Genomic DNA, 15,281 nt, shown 5'->3' on the forward strand with positions numbered 1-15,281 from the left:
CAGAGCTGAACAGAAAGCCTTCCATACTTGGGATACGAACTGAGGGCCCCTGTCGGAGACGATGTCGGCGGGTATCCCATGGTGACGAAAAACATGGTGGACTAGGATGTCAGCGGTCTCGGTGGCAGTAGGTAGCTGGGGAAGTGGCACAAACTGAGCCGCTTTTGAGAACCGATCGATGATAGTAAAAATAACTGTATTGCCTAGAGAGGGGGGTAAACCGGTAACAAAATCCACAGCAATGTGGGACCAGGGTCTGTGAGGAGTGGGCAATGGGTGAAGTAGGCCTGAAGGAGGAGAGTTAGATGATTTGGACCTAGCACAAGTGGTGCAAGCGGCAACGTACTCACGCACATCCCTCTCCATGGTGGGCCAGCAGAATCTTTTCCGGATTATATTGAGTGTGCGGAAAACCCCTCCATGGCAGGCGATACGAGAGTTGTGACCCCATGAGAGAACGTCGGATCTGAGAGAGGTGGGAACGTAGAGGACACCGTCAGGACAGGGATCATGGTTAGGCTCCTCACCTTGGGCATTCTTGACGCGGTTCTCAATGTCCCAAATGAGATTCCCCACGATGCAGGTAGGAGGGATGATCATGGTAGCAGCAGAGGCGTTGTCAGGGCTGAATTTCCGGGAAAGTGCGTCAGGTTTGGTGTTTCGGCTGCCTGGTCTGTAAGTAAGCTTGACGAGAATTTAACCTCTTGGCAGATCTTAAGTAGGCCAGGTTTTTGTGATCGGTCCACACAATGAAAGGTTGGCTAGCTCCCTCCAGCCAATGACGCCACTCCTCCAGCGCCAACTTTATTGCCAGCAGCTCGCGGTTTCCTACGTCATGGTTACGTTCTGCTGGAGAAAGTTTCCGGAAGAAGTAGGCGCAGGGTTTGAGTTTTCCTGAAGTGTTTTCTCTTTGTGAGAGAACCGCACCAACACCAGTGTCCGAAGCATCAACCTCAACAATAAATTGTCTTGAGGGGTCAGGTTGGATGAGAATAGGAGCTGTGACAAACAGAGACTTGAGAGAGTCAAAAGCGGTCTGGGCCTCAGAACTCCATTTATAGGGCTTGGAGATGGAGGTTAATTGAGTGAGGGGTGCCGCAATGCTGCTGTAGTTTCTTATGAATCTGCGATAAAAGTTGGCAAAACCCAGAAATTGTTGTAACTTTTTGCGGGTTTCAGGAGGTTCCCACTGAGAGACCGCTTCGAGTTTAGCTGGGTCTGGACGGATACTGCCTGACTCAAGAATATACCCGAGGAACTGGATAGAGGAGGCATGGAACTGACATTTCTCAGCCTTAACAAAAAGCTGGTTTTCAAGGAGTCGGGAAAGGACTTTGCGAACGTGGTTTTCATGCTGAATGGGGTCCTGAGAGAAAATCAAAATATCGTCGAGATAAACGAAGACGAACCGGTTAATGAAATCCCGGAGGACGTCGTTGACGAGCCTCTGGAAAACCGCGGGGGCGTTAGTGAGGCCGAAGGGCATGACCAGGTATTCGTAGTGGCCCAGGGGAGTATTAAATGCGGTTTTCCACTCATCGCCCTCCTTCACGCGGACTAGGTGGTAGGCGTTGCGAAGGTCGAGTTTGGAGAAGATGTGAGCGCCTTGAACGGAGTCGAATACAGAACTAATAAGAGGGAGGGAGTATTTATCTTTGATAGTAATTTGGTTGAGCTCACGATAATCGATACAAGGTCGTAAGGTTTTGTCCTTTTTCTCAACGAAGAAAAAACCTGCACCAACCGGAGAGGAAGACGGGCGAATATGACCGAACGAAAGTGCCTCATGGATGTAAAACTCCATGGCAGCTTTCTCTGGACCTGATAGGTTGAACAAGTGACCTTTGGGCAAGGTCGCCCCCTGGAGGAGTTCTATGGCGCAATCATAAGGCCTATGAGGTGGCAGGGAATTAGCCTTAGACTTGCTAAAGACCGCTTTGAAATCATGATAACAGGCGGGTACTGACTTGAGGTCAATGTTTTCCGAAATTATGGTGGCAGCGGGCGGCATAGCAGGTATAGCGGACTGGAGGCAGTTAGCAAGACAGAAAGCACTCCAAGTTATAACGCGCTGGTGCACCCAGTCAAACTGGGGATTGTGGGTTTTAAGCCAGGAGTAGCCTAATACTACAGGATTTTGCGGAGCGTGAGTAACAAAAAATTGGATGTATTCGTGGTGATTACCAGACGAAATGAGTTGAAGGGGCTTAGTACGATGGGTGATAAACGAGAGGTGTTGACCCCCCAAACCGGCAGCTTTTATGGGGGTGTCTAAGGGTTCCGTGGGCAACGAGAGGGATTTAACCAGATCAAGATCAATAAGGCTTTGTTCGGCCCCCGAATCAACCAGAGCATGAGTTTCAGTAACAACGGTTCCAAAACATAACTTGACAGGGATGTAAAAAAAATCCTTAGAAGTGGGAGCGACAAACTTACCCGCCCGCGGCCTGTCATCTAGCGGGGGGTTCGGGAGTTTAAACGGAGCGGACACTGGGAAACCTGATGGCCGTGATTACCGCAGTAGAAACACAACCCCTCATCTCTACGTTTCTGCCGCTCTTCTGCAGACAGCTTGGAATGGCCGACCTGCATAGGCTCCACTGGGGGTTCGCGTGGTCTGAGTGGAGAAAAATCAGCAAGGTGGACTGGGAACTGAGACAGATTAGCGGATGGCTGTTTACGAGGTAACGAGTTACGTTCATGATTACGTTCTCTGAGACGGGTGTCGGAACGTAAAGCGGCGGAAACTAGGTCTTCAAATGATGAAGCTTTAGGCTGTGAGCACAAATGATCTTTTATGTTTTCATTTAAGGACTGATAAAAAATACCTCTAAGCGCCGGGTCAGACCATCCAGCCTCCACTGCTAGGATCCGGAAATCAATCACATGGTCGCTGACAGATCGATTGCGTTGCTTGAGGCTCAGCAAACGTCTGGTGGCTTCTTCCTGCTTTCTAGGCTGATCAAAAACGAGTCGAAACTCACCAATGAATCTTTCGAAGGGGAGGTGGGAGATGGGATTGGCCGCCAGGAAGGCTTGGGCCCACTGCAGCGCTTTACTCCTGAGGGCATTGACAATGAGCGTAATTTTGCAGTGGTCCGAGTGGTAGAAACGGGGGGCCTGCTGGAAGAGGAGTTGACACTGCAATAAGAAACCCCCGCATGCCTCTACATCACCATGAAATGGCTCAGGCTGTAATCTGTAGTTTTCCGGGGCCGAGGCGGAAACAGAAGCAGTCAGGTCGGTGGGAGACGGAAGTGGGGCTGGAGCTGCGGAGCTGGATTGTTGTCTAGTTAATTCTAACAGGGTCTGTGTCATGCTATCCAGACGCCGAAATAAATCCTGCTGGGCGGAGGCCATTTGGGTCAATGTGTCGGCTTGACGTCCTAGCATGATGCCCTGCTGGTGAACTGCCAGACGGAGTCCTTCTGGGTCAGCTGGGTCGGGGTGATGGCCAGTCCGTTCTGTCATGATCAGAACACGAAGCGGACCCAAGTGCTGGAACCCAGAAGGAAAAAACAGGTGAATGGTTGGTAAGTAGGATTTATTTTACTGATCCAGACAGGGCAGTGAGCAGACGTGATAGTAGATGTGGAGGGTAGCTGGCGTAACTGACGAGGAGCGTGGCATAGGCTCTTGAGGGAGGCGAGGCTGGAGCTCTTGACGAGTGGCGTGGCTGGAGTTCTTGAGGAGGCTGAGACTGTGGATCTTGAGACAGGAAGGCGTCAGCCTGGAGATAGAGACAGCCGCTGCTCTAGGTGGTGTTGATTCAGGACTCTCGTGGCTTGAGATTAACCTGAGGCAGAGGAGACAAGGTTCAATTAGCAAGGTACAAGATTAGGGGAGCCAGACGTGAATCACAACGTGACTAAGCACCATCAGGTTTAACGGACTGGCGATGAATGCTGGAGCTGGGTCTCCTTATGAAGAGCAGAGGCTTGATGAGAAGATAGGTTGCAGCTGAGAGTCAGGAGCAGAGCAGAGCTGGGAGGGGGAGGAGTCAGGCCGAGGCACCATGACATGTGGGACATTTATTCTCCTCAGCTGATCCGACTCCCGCGGGAGCGGTGTGCTGCCGTAACAGCCGTGCATAAACCGTTTGATGCGCCGCCGCGCCCTTAACCGTAACCAAAACCTAAACCTTCCTCTGGGTCTGTGCGGCCATGAGTCATTTACCGCACTGTGATTGGTTGGTTGGTTGGTTAGCTCCGCGTACAACATTGTAAAATTGTCATTCATACAGACTGGCTGGACGCATTAACAATAAACTTTCATATTAAGGCGGGGGCCGCATAATATCATCTTGGGGGCTGCAAATAGCCCGCGGGCCGTGAGTTTGAGACCCCTGCTTTAGACTCTGGCACTGGTACACTAGCCGCAGGTCGGCAAACGAATCAATAGTTCGCTTGCTCATAGCTCAGACGCACATATCAGGTTGTGATGATATTTGTCTCCGTTTTACTCCCACAGATGTTGACGCGAGCTTGATTATCTCTAGGCCCCTCCCCCTCCATGCATTTTAGCCACTTACAGTGGCTTTCCCTGTTCTTCTCACACGCATTGGCCGCCTCACAGACTGGCATCACTCAATGAAACGCGAGTGTGTGCTCGTGTTTCATGAGTATGTGCGCGAGTTTGTGTGTCTGCTTTCGTGCGTGTGCGCTCACGTCTCATTGATTATTTCATTGATTATTGACGTGCCCTTTCCATATTTAATGTATAAAAAATACGGAGGGTGGGGGAGGCAGATTTACTGGTAGCACATGTGCGACTGGATGTAAAATTCAGTCGCACACTCTCAAATTTTGGTCGCAAAATGCGACCATTTGGTCGCAGTCTGGAGCCCTGACCTTAAAATGTACCAAAAAGACAGACAAGGAGGCTTTTGACTGGAAATATGAAATTTCTGATAGCTAGGTCACTAGCAAGTCTGCATTGCAGGCAGAGGGAAGATAGCCACCCTCTTTAAATTTGACATTCATATGTTAAAAATAAAATTGTGAACTTGCCTTTTAACTCCTTGAAGTCCTTTTTATGAGTTTAAATCTCATACAGAAAAGTATAGTGCTATGGCACACTTCCAACGTGAAGAAAATGGACGTTTTGTGATTTCATATCATGCGGTTGTGCAGGCACGGGTTGACAGTTTGGCAAAAATGAAACTTTAAAGTCCCCCCCCCAATTTATTGAAATATCTTCACAAAAAATGTTTATGTATAAAATATAAAAATCTTTCAGCATAAATTTAATTTGCAGGCAATTAACAATCTGGACTTTAGATTAGTAACCATTCTGTAACAGACATAGAAATGTTATCCATAAAAGGATTTGAGTTTGAGTAAATTTCAATGAGTAATACAGTTTGACTTCCTTTTTAAAGCACAGAAAATTTGGCCAATTCTTTTTCCATTTAAAAGAAAATATATATTTTCCCAAACTCAGGAGGATGTTTACTAATTTTGTTGTCTCTTCTGACAAATTACTGTTATATAGCAAAATATCTCATGTGAATTGTATGAGATTCATTTTCAGACGAAGCTAGTTATGAAAATCATGCTGGAAACTTTAAGTCACTGGCTATGAAAAAATAGGCGTTGGATTGTTTCTGGAGCTGTATGACAGAAATCACATGGATTAACCTGTAAGCCAAATCTACTCCTAAACGTCTCTGCTGCTGGGTAATAATTGTTTATAATTTTAAAACTGCATTTCTTTATTCTTAAGGACTAGGGGCTATTTTATGACTTTCCATTGTTGAGCACCCAATGTGACAGGTCAGTTATTTTATATTTAACTTTTCTATTAAATTCATGATATAATTCATCTTTAAAGGATTTGTTTAGATATTTATGGCCCGCAGCAGTCATAGACTGCAAGGACCATTTTGTAACTGCTACAAGGGTCGAACACTCAAAAAGGTCCAAAACGTCAAAAAACCGCGTCAAAACACCCAAACCCCAAAAATGGGGTCAAAAGTCGCCCAAAGCACACAACGACACAACAATTGTGTAACGCACCAAAAATACACGCACAACACCAACGCAAAAACGTAAAAATTGTAATCGCAAAAATGACGACAAAAACACAAAAAAGCTCAAAAAAGCCCTCAAAGGACGGGTTTCAAGCCAAAAAGAAATGCCCAGCCTGTAGTAAACGACAGGCCGCATTTAAATACATAGGCCACCTGACTGCAAAAACTTCTATATTGTTTCTGCTTTGTTTCATTTTTATTTATTTTTTATTCTTCTTCTTTCTTTCTTCCACTTTGAGTGAAAATATACGCCACATACCCGAAAACTCACCAAAATTGGCACACACCTAGGATAAATTGAAAATTAATTTTCAGCAAAGGGAACGTCCGTCCGTCCCCCTCCGTCGCCACCCCCCCACGACGATGACATCACGGCGAGTGTTCCCACAAAAAAAATGAATGGGCCGAAAATCGCTTATGGGGCCAAAAAAAATATTTTGAAATATAGTTACGAAAACAAAACACGTGTGTTGGAGATATCCCAAAGAAGTTATGAAATCATTATGGGATGGCCACACGACCTAGGGCTTGGGGGCCATTTTGTTGTGAACTCAGAGAAATGGCGATTTTCGTGTTTTTTTGACAATATGGGAAAACGACACTTTTGTTTGAGCGATTTTCACGAAATCGCACACACATGCCAAGACCTTGACTCTACAATAACCAAAGAAGTTTTGTTGACCTTTGACCTTGGCAAGGGGCGGCCATCTTGAATTTTCATAAAAAAGCACCTTCAGTGATTCATCCAGTCCTGACTTGGCTTCTTCTGCTGGTCAGCTACTGACGCATAGAGCACCGAGCGCCCTCTGCTGGCAAAATTAGGTATTGGCCAAAACCGTTTTTAAACACAAACTGACATTTTAAGTAGTTCTAACAGTGATGTGACTGATTATTTCAGAGATCAAAATGAAATTAAATGGGGGGCATCTGTTTTAATGAATTTTTAAATCACACAGTGCCACACAAGGGGCCATTCCTCATTCCTGAGGGCTCTCGTCTGTGTGCTGGTAACTGCGTTTGTCAACAGGACAATGCTGCAGTTCACAACACCAAGAGAATAGTTTCACCCCTTTGGACCAGCCTGCATGTTCTCCTGTTCTAAAGCCCATTGAGATCATTTGGGGATGGATGGTAAGGGAAGTTTACAAAATAAGACATCAATTCTAGACAGTGGATGCCCTTAATGAAGCCATCTTCACCACTTCCCAGAAGCCTTTTAGAAATACTCACATCAAGCATGCCAAAATTAATTTTTGAGAATGGTGGAGCTACTCATTACTAAGAGTTTTCTTTGGACCCTTTCATTTCTGTTTTGAGTTTTTTGTGCCAAACCTTTGATCAGCTGATGAACAGACTATTTCAGTTAAGCTGTTTTAATTAGTTTAGTCGGCTCAAAACTTTACAAGCAAATTTCTCATCTGGCCTTAAGATTTTGATCAGGAGTGCAGATACAGCCTATATTTCTTTAACTTTTCAAAATGAATTGCAGGTTTTTAATGAGCTTGACATGGAGACTCATCTGGAGTGTGCTTATGACCATCTGGAGATCTTTGATGGAAAAGATGATCGCACTACAACCCTTGGCCGCTTCTGTGGCACAAAAAAAACTGCTGCAGTTGTATCCAGCAGCAACAAAATGTTCCTGCACTTTTTATCTGACAACTCTGTTCAAAAGAGGGGATTTGAAACATCATATAGGGCAGGTGTCTCCTTCCTCAGGCTCCAGAAGACGTTTACTCAGCTGGAGATGCCATTGTCTTAAAGTTTCACTCTGACGACAGCATCAGTAGGAAAGGCTTTCACGCACGATACACCAGCACAAAGTTCCAGGATACTTTACATGCAAGCAAGTGACGCTCTGATCCAAAATGGAGACTTAAAGCCTAGAATTAGGGGGAACACACCCTTTTCCAGGCACAGAGTATATGCATGGGTTGCTACCACAAATACCGACCTACATTCTTCACATTCGTTAGACTGAGGGAGAGGTTGCAGAAAAATGACATCTGTATTTCTCTTCACTTTGTAAATGTTTTTTTGTATTACTTTATTTTTATTAATTTTTGTTACATGTAAACAAAATACAAACCACAACCACAATCAAAAACAAGAGTCAAATCTAGGTGCTTCTTGTGTCTATTTGTTGTAAAGTGTCCATTTTTCCCATTTTCGGTGCAACTGTGCCTCTTGCAGTCTCAGCCTGTATGTTATTTTTTCCGTTGAATAGATGTTGTTAATTGTTGAAGTCCATTGTTCCTTTGATGGGATCGACGTAGTGCCCCAGTTCCTGGTCAATGATTTTTTAGCGGCTAGTGACATAACTTTAAATAAGTATTTGTCACTTTGGTGGACAGAATTTCCTGAGAACATATACAAATAGAACAGTTCTGGTTGCAGAGGAATTGTATATCCCAGCACTTTGCTTGTTGTATCACACACCATCTTCCAAAAACCTGTTACATTCGAACATTTCCAAAATACATGAGAATGGCCAACATTCACTTTTCCACATCCACGCCAACAGCTCTGATTTGTTTTTAACTGTTTGTTCTTCAGTTTCGGTGTTATAAAAAATCTTATAAGGTTCTTCCAGGCAAACTCTCTCCATGTTCGTGATCCAGTGGTGGTATGGTGGTGTCTCCACATGTCCAACCAATCATGCTCAGTTATCTGTATGTTAAATTCTTTTTCCCAGTTACATTTAACTTTTACAGTTGTGTTTTTGTCATACTCCATTAGAGATTTATATAGCATACTAATCACTTTAGAATTGCTGTCTTTATATGCCTTTATTATTGTCTGAATGATCCCACCCTCATCCCCAGAAGAGCCACTTTGTATATCAATCTTATGGTAATTTCTTATTTGCAAGTATCTAAAAAAATCCAGATTTACAAGGTGAAATTGTTTAGCCAAATTCTCAAAACTCTCCAGCTGTCCAACCTTCTTTTCTAATAAGCACCATGCTGTTATTCCTTTTGTAGTCCAATATTTAAAAGTAGGGTCATATTCTGCTGGTTTAAATTGCCTGTCATATGCTACCCATTTTAGTTTTTTTTGCACTATTTAGGATTTTTGCAGTAGTTTGAACCATACAGTTATGGGATCTAGATGCTTTTTCTTTGTTTCATACAGATCTTTATCTCCCATAATGTTTTGAATGGGTTCTTGTAAAGTTTTATATTCTATATTTTTCCATTTTCCGTTATACTCGGGATTACACCAGCAATATAAGTATCGTAGTTGTGAAGCCATATAGTATTCTCTCAGCTTTGGAAGTGCCATACCTCATTTATTCTTTGGAAGCTGGAGAGTGCCGTATTTTATTCTAGATTTTTTATTGTCCCATATGAATCTGGTTATTATTTTGTCCCATGTTGTAAATTGCTTGTTAGAGACCTGTGTTGGTAGAGCTTGAAAGAGAAATAGAAACCGGGGCAAAATGTTCATTTTCACTATTTCAATTCTAGAGCTGAAATCTAGTGGCAGTGTTGACCATTTTTCAATGTCTTTTTGTATCTTTTCTTGTACTACTGAATAATTTTTACTGTTCATATTTTGAAAATCTTGTGTTATTTCCACACCTAAATATTTAATACTTTTCAAATTCCAGTTGAATTTAAAGTTGTCTCTAATGTATTCAGATGGAACATAATTGAATTTTAAAATTTTAGTTTTGAGAATATTTATTTTATATCCAGATAAATGTTCAAATGTTTCCAATATTTCCATAAAGTGAGGAATTGATGTTTCTGGTTGTTCGAGGTACGCTATTAAATCATCAGCAAACAATCCTATTTTATGTTTGACTCCATTCAGTGAAACTCCTTTAATTTCAGTTTTTTTTCGAATTGCCTGCGCCAGAGGCTCAATAAAAAGAGCAAACAGAGTCGGGGAGAGTCCACAGCCCTGCCTTGTGGATCTTTCCAATTTGAATGTTCCAGTTAAATTCCCGTTTATTTTAATTCTAGCCGTTGGTTGTGAATAAATTGTTTTTATTATTTCAACCGATTTGTTATTAAATCCCATTTTTTCTAACACTAGGAACAAAAATTTCCAATTAACGCAGTCAAAAGCTTTTTCTGCGTCGATGCTTATGAGAACTGTACTTCTATGTTCTCTTTGGGCTCTTTCAGTTATATGCAAGGTTCTCCTGATGTTATCATGTGTCTGACGACCCTTTATGAATCCCGTCTGGTCCTCATCGATAAGGTCAGGAAGAAATGTATTTATCCTATTACAAATTATAGATGTATAGATTTTGTAATCTATGTTTAGTACTGATATAGGTCACTTTGTAAATGTTTACTTCAAGAGGAACATTTCTAGTGTTCTCTTAACTAGTAATGAGGTTAATGAATACATTCACTGTCATGATATAAAATATATAAATTGATCTAGAGTTTGCTGTGGCTTCTATTCGATAAATCCCCGGTCTTACTTTTTACTCTTTGATAGTGGGGTCTATCTAAAAAAATACATTTGATGCGGTCTGTGATGCAAATGTGCAGTGATTAGAATCAAAATTGAGCATTGCACAATTTTTTTCTTTTGTTTGTGGAATCATAAAAGGCTTATAACTCATTATTTCCCTGCAATTGTACAATCTGTTTGCCTTAAGCGAGTATTTTAAATACCTAATGAATTAAGGCTAATGACTGCTTAAAACTAACCAAAGATAAATTTAATAACCATGTCTCCAATTATTGAGTCTTTTCCTGAAAAAGAGATATAAAATAAGCACAAAAAACATTTACTGGTACATTCATGTAATCAACCGTCTTATGCACAAATACACAAAAGGCAAAGCATTAATCACAATACTTTTATAGTTTAAGGACTTCCCATTGGATGGAAATTTGTGCAAATATCTTCATCTTCAGTTTTTATTTTTAAACTACATTAACTTTCAAAACTTTTAGGCGGTCTGGACAATAATAGAAGTCACTAAGCTCCACCCACTGAGCTAGATGCTTGCATGGCAGTTTTAGACATTTGAAATGCAATTTCGTTCAGAAGAAAACCAGAGTATTAGTGTGAATCTTAATGTGCTAAGTGCATAACCTCTTAAGACCCAGGCCAATACACCCACAGGGCACAGTTAAGCGGTATTAACTACTGTGGTAATATAACCCAAAATGTGAGGTCCATGGATATGGACGCCATGGTTAAATGTGTAATACAGTACCACTTGACAAATGAGCTTTAAAAAATGACTCCATTCTTTTTTTCCCTGTCAGTCGCATCACCAACATTTATATTAAAAAGAAAAAACAAAAGATGGCTAAACTTTTGTAGTTTTTCTTTTAGACAAACCTATTGGTCTTTCATTTTTATACCCTATTTTTTTTGTGTGTGTTTGAAATTCCAAATACCAGAAACAACTCAAAAAGCATGCTGGTGTGTTAAGTTGATAAGGATTTGCTGAAAGTGCTCTGAAAATCTCTTATGTAGATTTTTATTGTTTGGGTCAAGCTTTGTTTAGGCAAATGTAGCAGACTAACTATTTCTGGGAATTTTCTTTAAAAATCAGTTTGAAAATACTCGTGGGCACCTAATTTCTTCCTTTTTTGATGCATTGAGTGTATTTGTTGTCTTGTGTTCCACCAATTATGCAAAAAAAATGGTGGCCTGGACTGACATGCTTTGGAAACTCTTCACTGTTGGGATACAAGAGGATAAAACAGTTTATTAACTTTTACATTTTTTTGACATAAAAACAACAAACACAAGGCTAAAACAGTATTGTGCAAACATGAATCTTCCATTCAAAATGCAACAGGCTTTTTATCCACGAGGGAAAACAAAAAACCATCATGTCATAGGAGTAAAAAGATCAAAACGTCACAGTTCCTTTCACAGAAAAAAACCCCAATCTGATTCTCTATTTTCTTTGGCTAGTGGTGATCATGCGTTATATGTATGTCAAACAGTTATTTACATCACTCAGTGGAAAATATTTCCTCATCCACAACATTGATTGCACATTTACTCTGCGTCTGCCAAGCAGCTGTTTTTGCTCTGCTCAGACCAACAATGAGCGGCTGCCCCACATTCCACAGTTTTTTCCAGCTGACCGGTCACTGGCAGAGTGCTGTTTTGGGAGGGAACTGAATACAGCAGAAAAAGTCAAAAACAGCATTGGATAAAATGTGAACACTGGAACAAAAATGTTTTCTTCATTAAACATCTTTCCTTAATCACTGAAATCAGACTTTGAACCAGCAAACAAACACGTCACAGATTCTTTAAGGTCGTCATATTGAGATGAGTGCTGCAAGGCTTTGGACACACACTCCTTCATCACTGTCTTTAGATTTTTGGCAGGAAAACTTTCAGAGGCTCATTTTCGTGCACTTTGTCCAGGAAGCCTAGGTTGAAGTAGGGGTACAGAGTCTCTGTGAACGTCTCCCTGAAGGTGTACAGGTGTGTCATGCTTTTTTCCTCTTCAAAATTGGAGGTAAAATTCAGCAGAGTTTGAGTTATTTTAGAATCGCCATTAACTTTCAACGGAAATAAGCGGATACCTGTCGATTTTCATGCCCAGGAACTGTTTGGATGTAACCAGGTCACCGTAGCCAGGAGAATGGGAAAAGGCATAGCTGGAACGTCTCCTGGCACTGGTGACCTGGCAACATGGCACAACTAGTGGCTCTCCGTCCCTGTTCATCTTAGTTTGGGCCTTAAAGAAAGAGGAAAGGCCATGAGTTAAGATAACATAGAAAAGTTAATCATGGTTTGTGTCGATGGTTTTCTTGCCTCTTCATTGATTGTTGAATAATATTGTGTTAATATAACGTGTAAAAAGATGACTGGAAGTATGCACAGTAGACAGGACAGGAAAATGCCCAGCCAGATGTAAAATTGACTGAGGCAGTTTCTTGCTGTTCCTGAAAGAAAAAATAAAGATAGTTTGAAAAAGAGCGGGCTGTATACACTCATTACTAGTAATAATGTAACTTAAAACATATCATATTTCCTCTTCTTGCGTTTATAAATTCATAGAAAAGAAACTTAAAAATGTACACCTTATGGAAATCATTTAAAAATGCTAGATGATGTGTGTGATGATTTTTGTTTTAAACTCTTAGTGGTTCCAGGCATTTTTAAGCTTGTTTGCTTGATTTCCATCTTTTTAGTACTACCCCAGCTTCTTTTATTCCATATATTTTTTATCATAGTTCACAATGACTATAATAAACTTTAAACTGTCCCAAAAATTAAAATGACGAGTGGCAAATGTTGTCATTTTTTAATGGAAAATTCATGATAATAAAGATCAAACAGTTTCTATTCTTAATAACAAGATAGCAAAAATGTAGACAAAATAAAAATGTATAAATCCAAAAACAAGTCAAAACCATGAGAGCATGTCTGAAAATCCAGGCAAATCATCAATAAACTGCAAACAAAGTTGCAAGGATTTATTCCTAGAGTTTTTATCATAATGCTTTTACATAAGTCTCCACCTCTACAGCTTTTCTACCTGAAATTGTTGTAATTGTTTTTACTCATTTTATCCAACTATGCAACGTGTTTTAGGCAAAACTCACCCAGGAACTGAAACATGGTGGGAAAGCTGCCCAAGATGAATGTTGCTGCAAAATAGGCAACAGAGCTGCCCCACAAAAAAATGTGGTTTAGCCATGTCCAGTTCCTGATTTCCAAACACATCTGAAAAACACAAATATGAATAGTTTATACCAGTATACTGCAACCTGACCTCCATTGTGGCTATAATGAAAATGGCCAATGATTTAAAAAAGAAAAAAAAAGGTTAGTCAGTTACTTGAGACAGAATGTAATTTATTTTGAAAGAAACCTTTATGTGCTTTTGTCTAAAGTAAAATAAATTAAAACAGTTATATATAGGAAAAATATACAGCAAGGATTTAATCATTGTAAACATTTAAAGCTACATTTTATGAATGAATGGCTTAATGGCTACAAAAACATTTTTTTAAATAATAGTAAAGAGGTTCATCTAAAGAAAACAGCTGAAGGTGCTATACATAAAAACAAAGAAGAATGCAAAAACACCAATCCCCACTCATTCAAAAAAATAATGAAATAAGCCCCTCATCGTAAAATCCACAAAAACAAACAAGTAAAAGAGAAATTACTTAAGTAAAAAAAAGCTGAGGAAGAGAGAACCCAGAAGGCGCCGTCCGCCCTGTCCTCCTGTTGGCGGGGGTGTCAGCATAAACACAAACACCCCAGCAAAGGGTGAGAAAACAATCATAAAAAGTCTAAAATGTATAAAAATTAATAGAAAACTTAAAATATAAAAACAGCTAAACTATGAACGTGAGAATAAGTTACTGCATAAAAAGTGCATAAAAAATTCTAAAATACCTGAAATATAAATAAGAATTAGTTAACACATTAAGACAACTTGACTAAAAATCAATTAAACAAATAAATATGTGATAAAATATCATAAAACATAAGAATACAAATTCTAGATTCACATAAGAAATCTAATTAAAAGCTGAATTAAATAGACGCTTCTTTAATATATATATATATATATATATATATATATATATATATATATATATATATATATATATATATATACGGAAATGGACTAGATGTGAGAACAAGGTTCTGTTAGAATTCTACTACTCAAGTAATCAAGTAAATGGATGCTTCGAAACCCAGAATCACGGCTAACTGCCAAACAACTGGTAGCCCAATGCTTGAACATCCACAAGCGGCAACTCCTATCACAACTTGAGATTGAAGCGCTACAATACAATGGCAATACCACGGGAGAGCTAGAACAGCAGGTCAGAGAGGAGGCTATACCACACTCCCACCCTGAGATTGGGTACACAGCCCCAATAACCACAGTTACACTGAGCAAGGCAGCAACTGAACTGAAAGACAAGATTACGTCTAGAATGAACACTAGGCAACCCCGACACCAGCTACAACGGTTAAGTGATGTACCACCTTAAAGTCTACTGGAAACTGTGAATGAAGCATTGAGGGCAATTCCTCCAACAACCATCACAGAAAACCAATGAACTGGTTTACACTTCAGCAGCAGTGACCCTTCAGATGCTTGGCTATAAGAGTAGCCATCGGAGAAAAACAATACCCACCATGGAAGCAACGGTTAGAGGCCAAAATCAAGGCAACTCGGAATGATGTGAGTAAGCTGACAGAGGCTCAAAGAGGTACAATGAAAAAGCAAGTACCTAAGAGATACAGCCAGATGCCCATACCTGAAGCACTGGAAACT

At 40.7% G+C, this 15,281-nt stretch overlaps 1 long non-coding RNA gene across 1 annotated transcript; it reads right to left on the reverse strand.

Moving 5' to 3' along the window:
• Positions 1-11,734: 11,734 nt before the first annotated feature.
• On the reverse strand, positions 11,735-13,927 carry LOC111948383. The gene is made up of 2 exons (XR_002874370.1): positions 13,585-13,927; positions 11,735-12,921 (listed from the first exon to the last, which is right to left on the reverse strand). It is a non-coding gene; the product is annotated as an uncharacterized LOC111948383 (long non-coding RNA).
• Between the last annotated feature and the right edge of the window lie 1,354 nt (positions 13,928-15,281).

The sequence above is a fragment of the Oryzias latipes genome, chromosome 12 (genome assembly GCF_002234675.1).
Source record: "Oryzias latipes chromosome 12, ASM223467v1".
Taxonomy (NCBI): domain Eukaryota; kingdom Metazoa; phylum Chordata; class Actinopteri; order Beloniformes; family Adrianichthyidae; genus Oryzias; species Oryzias latipes.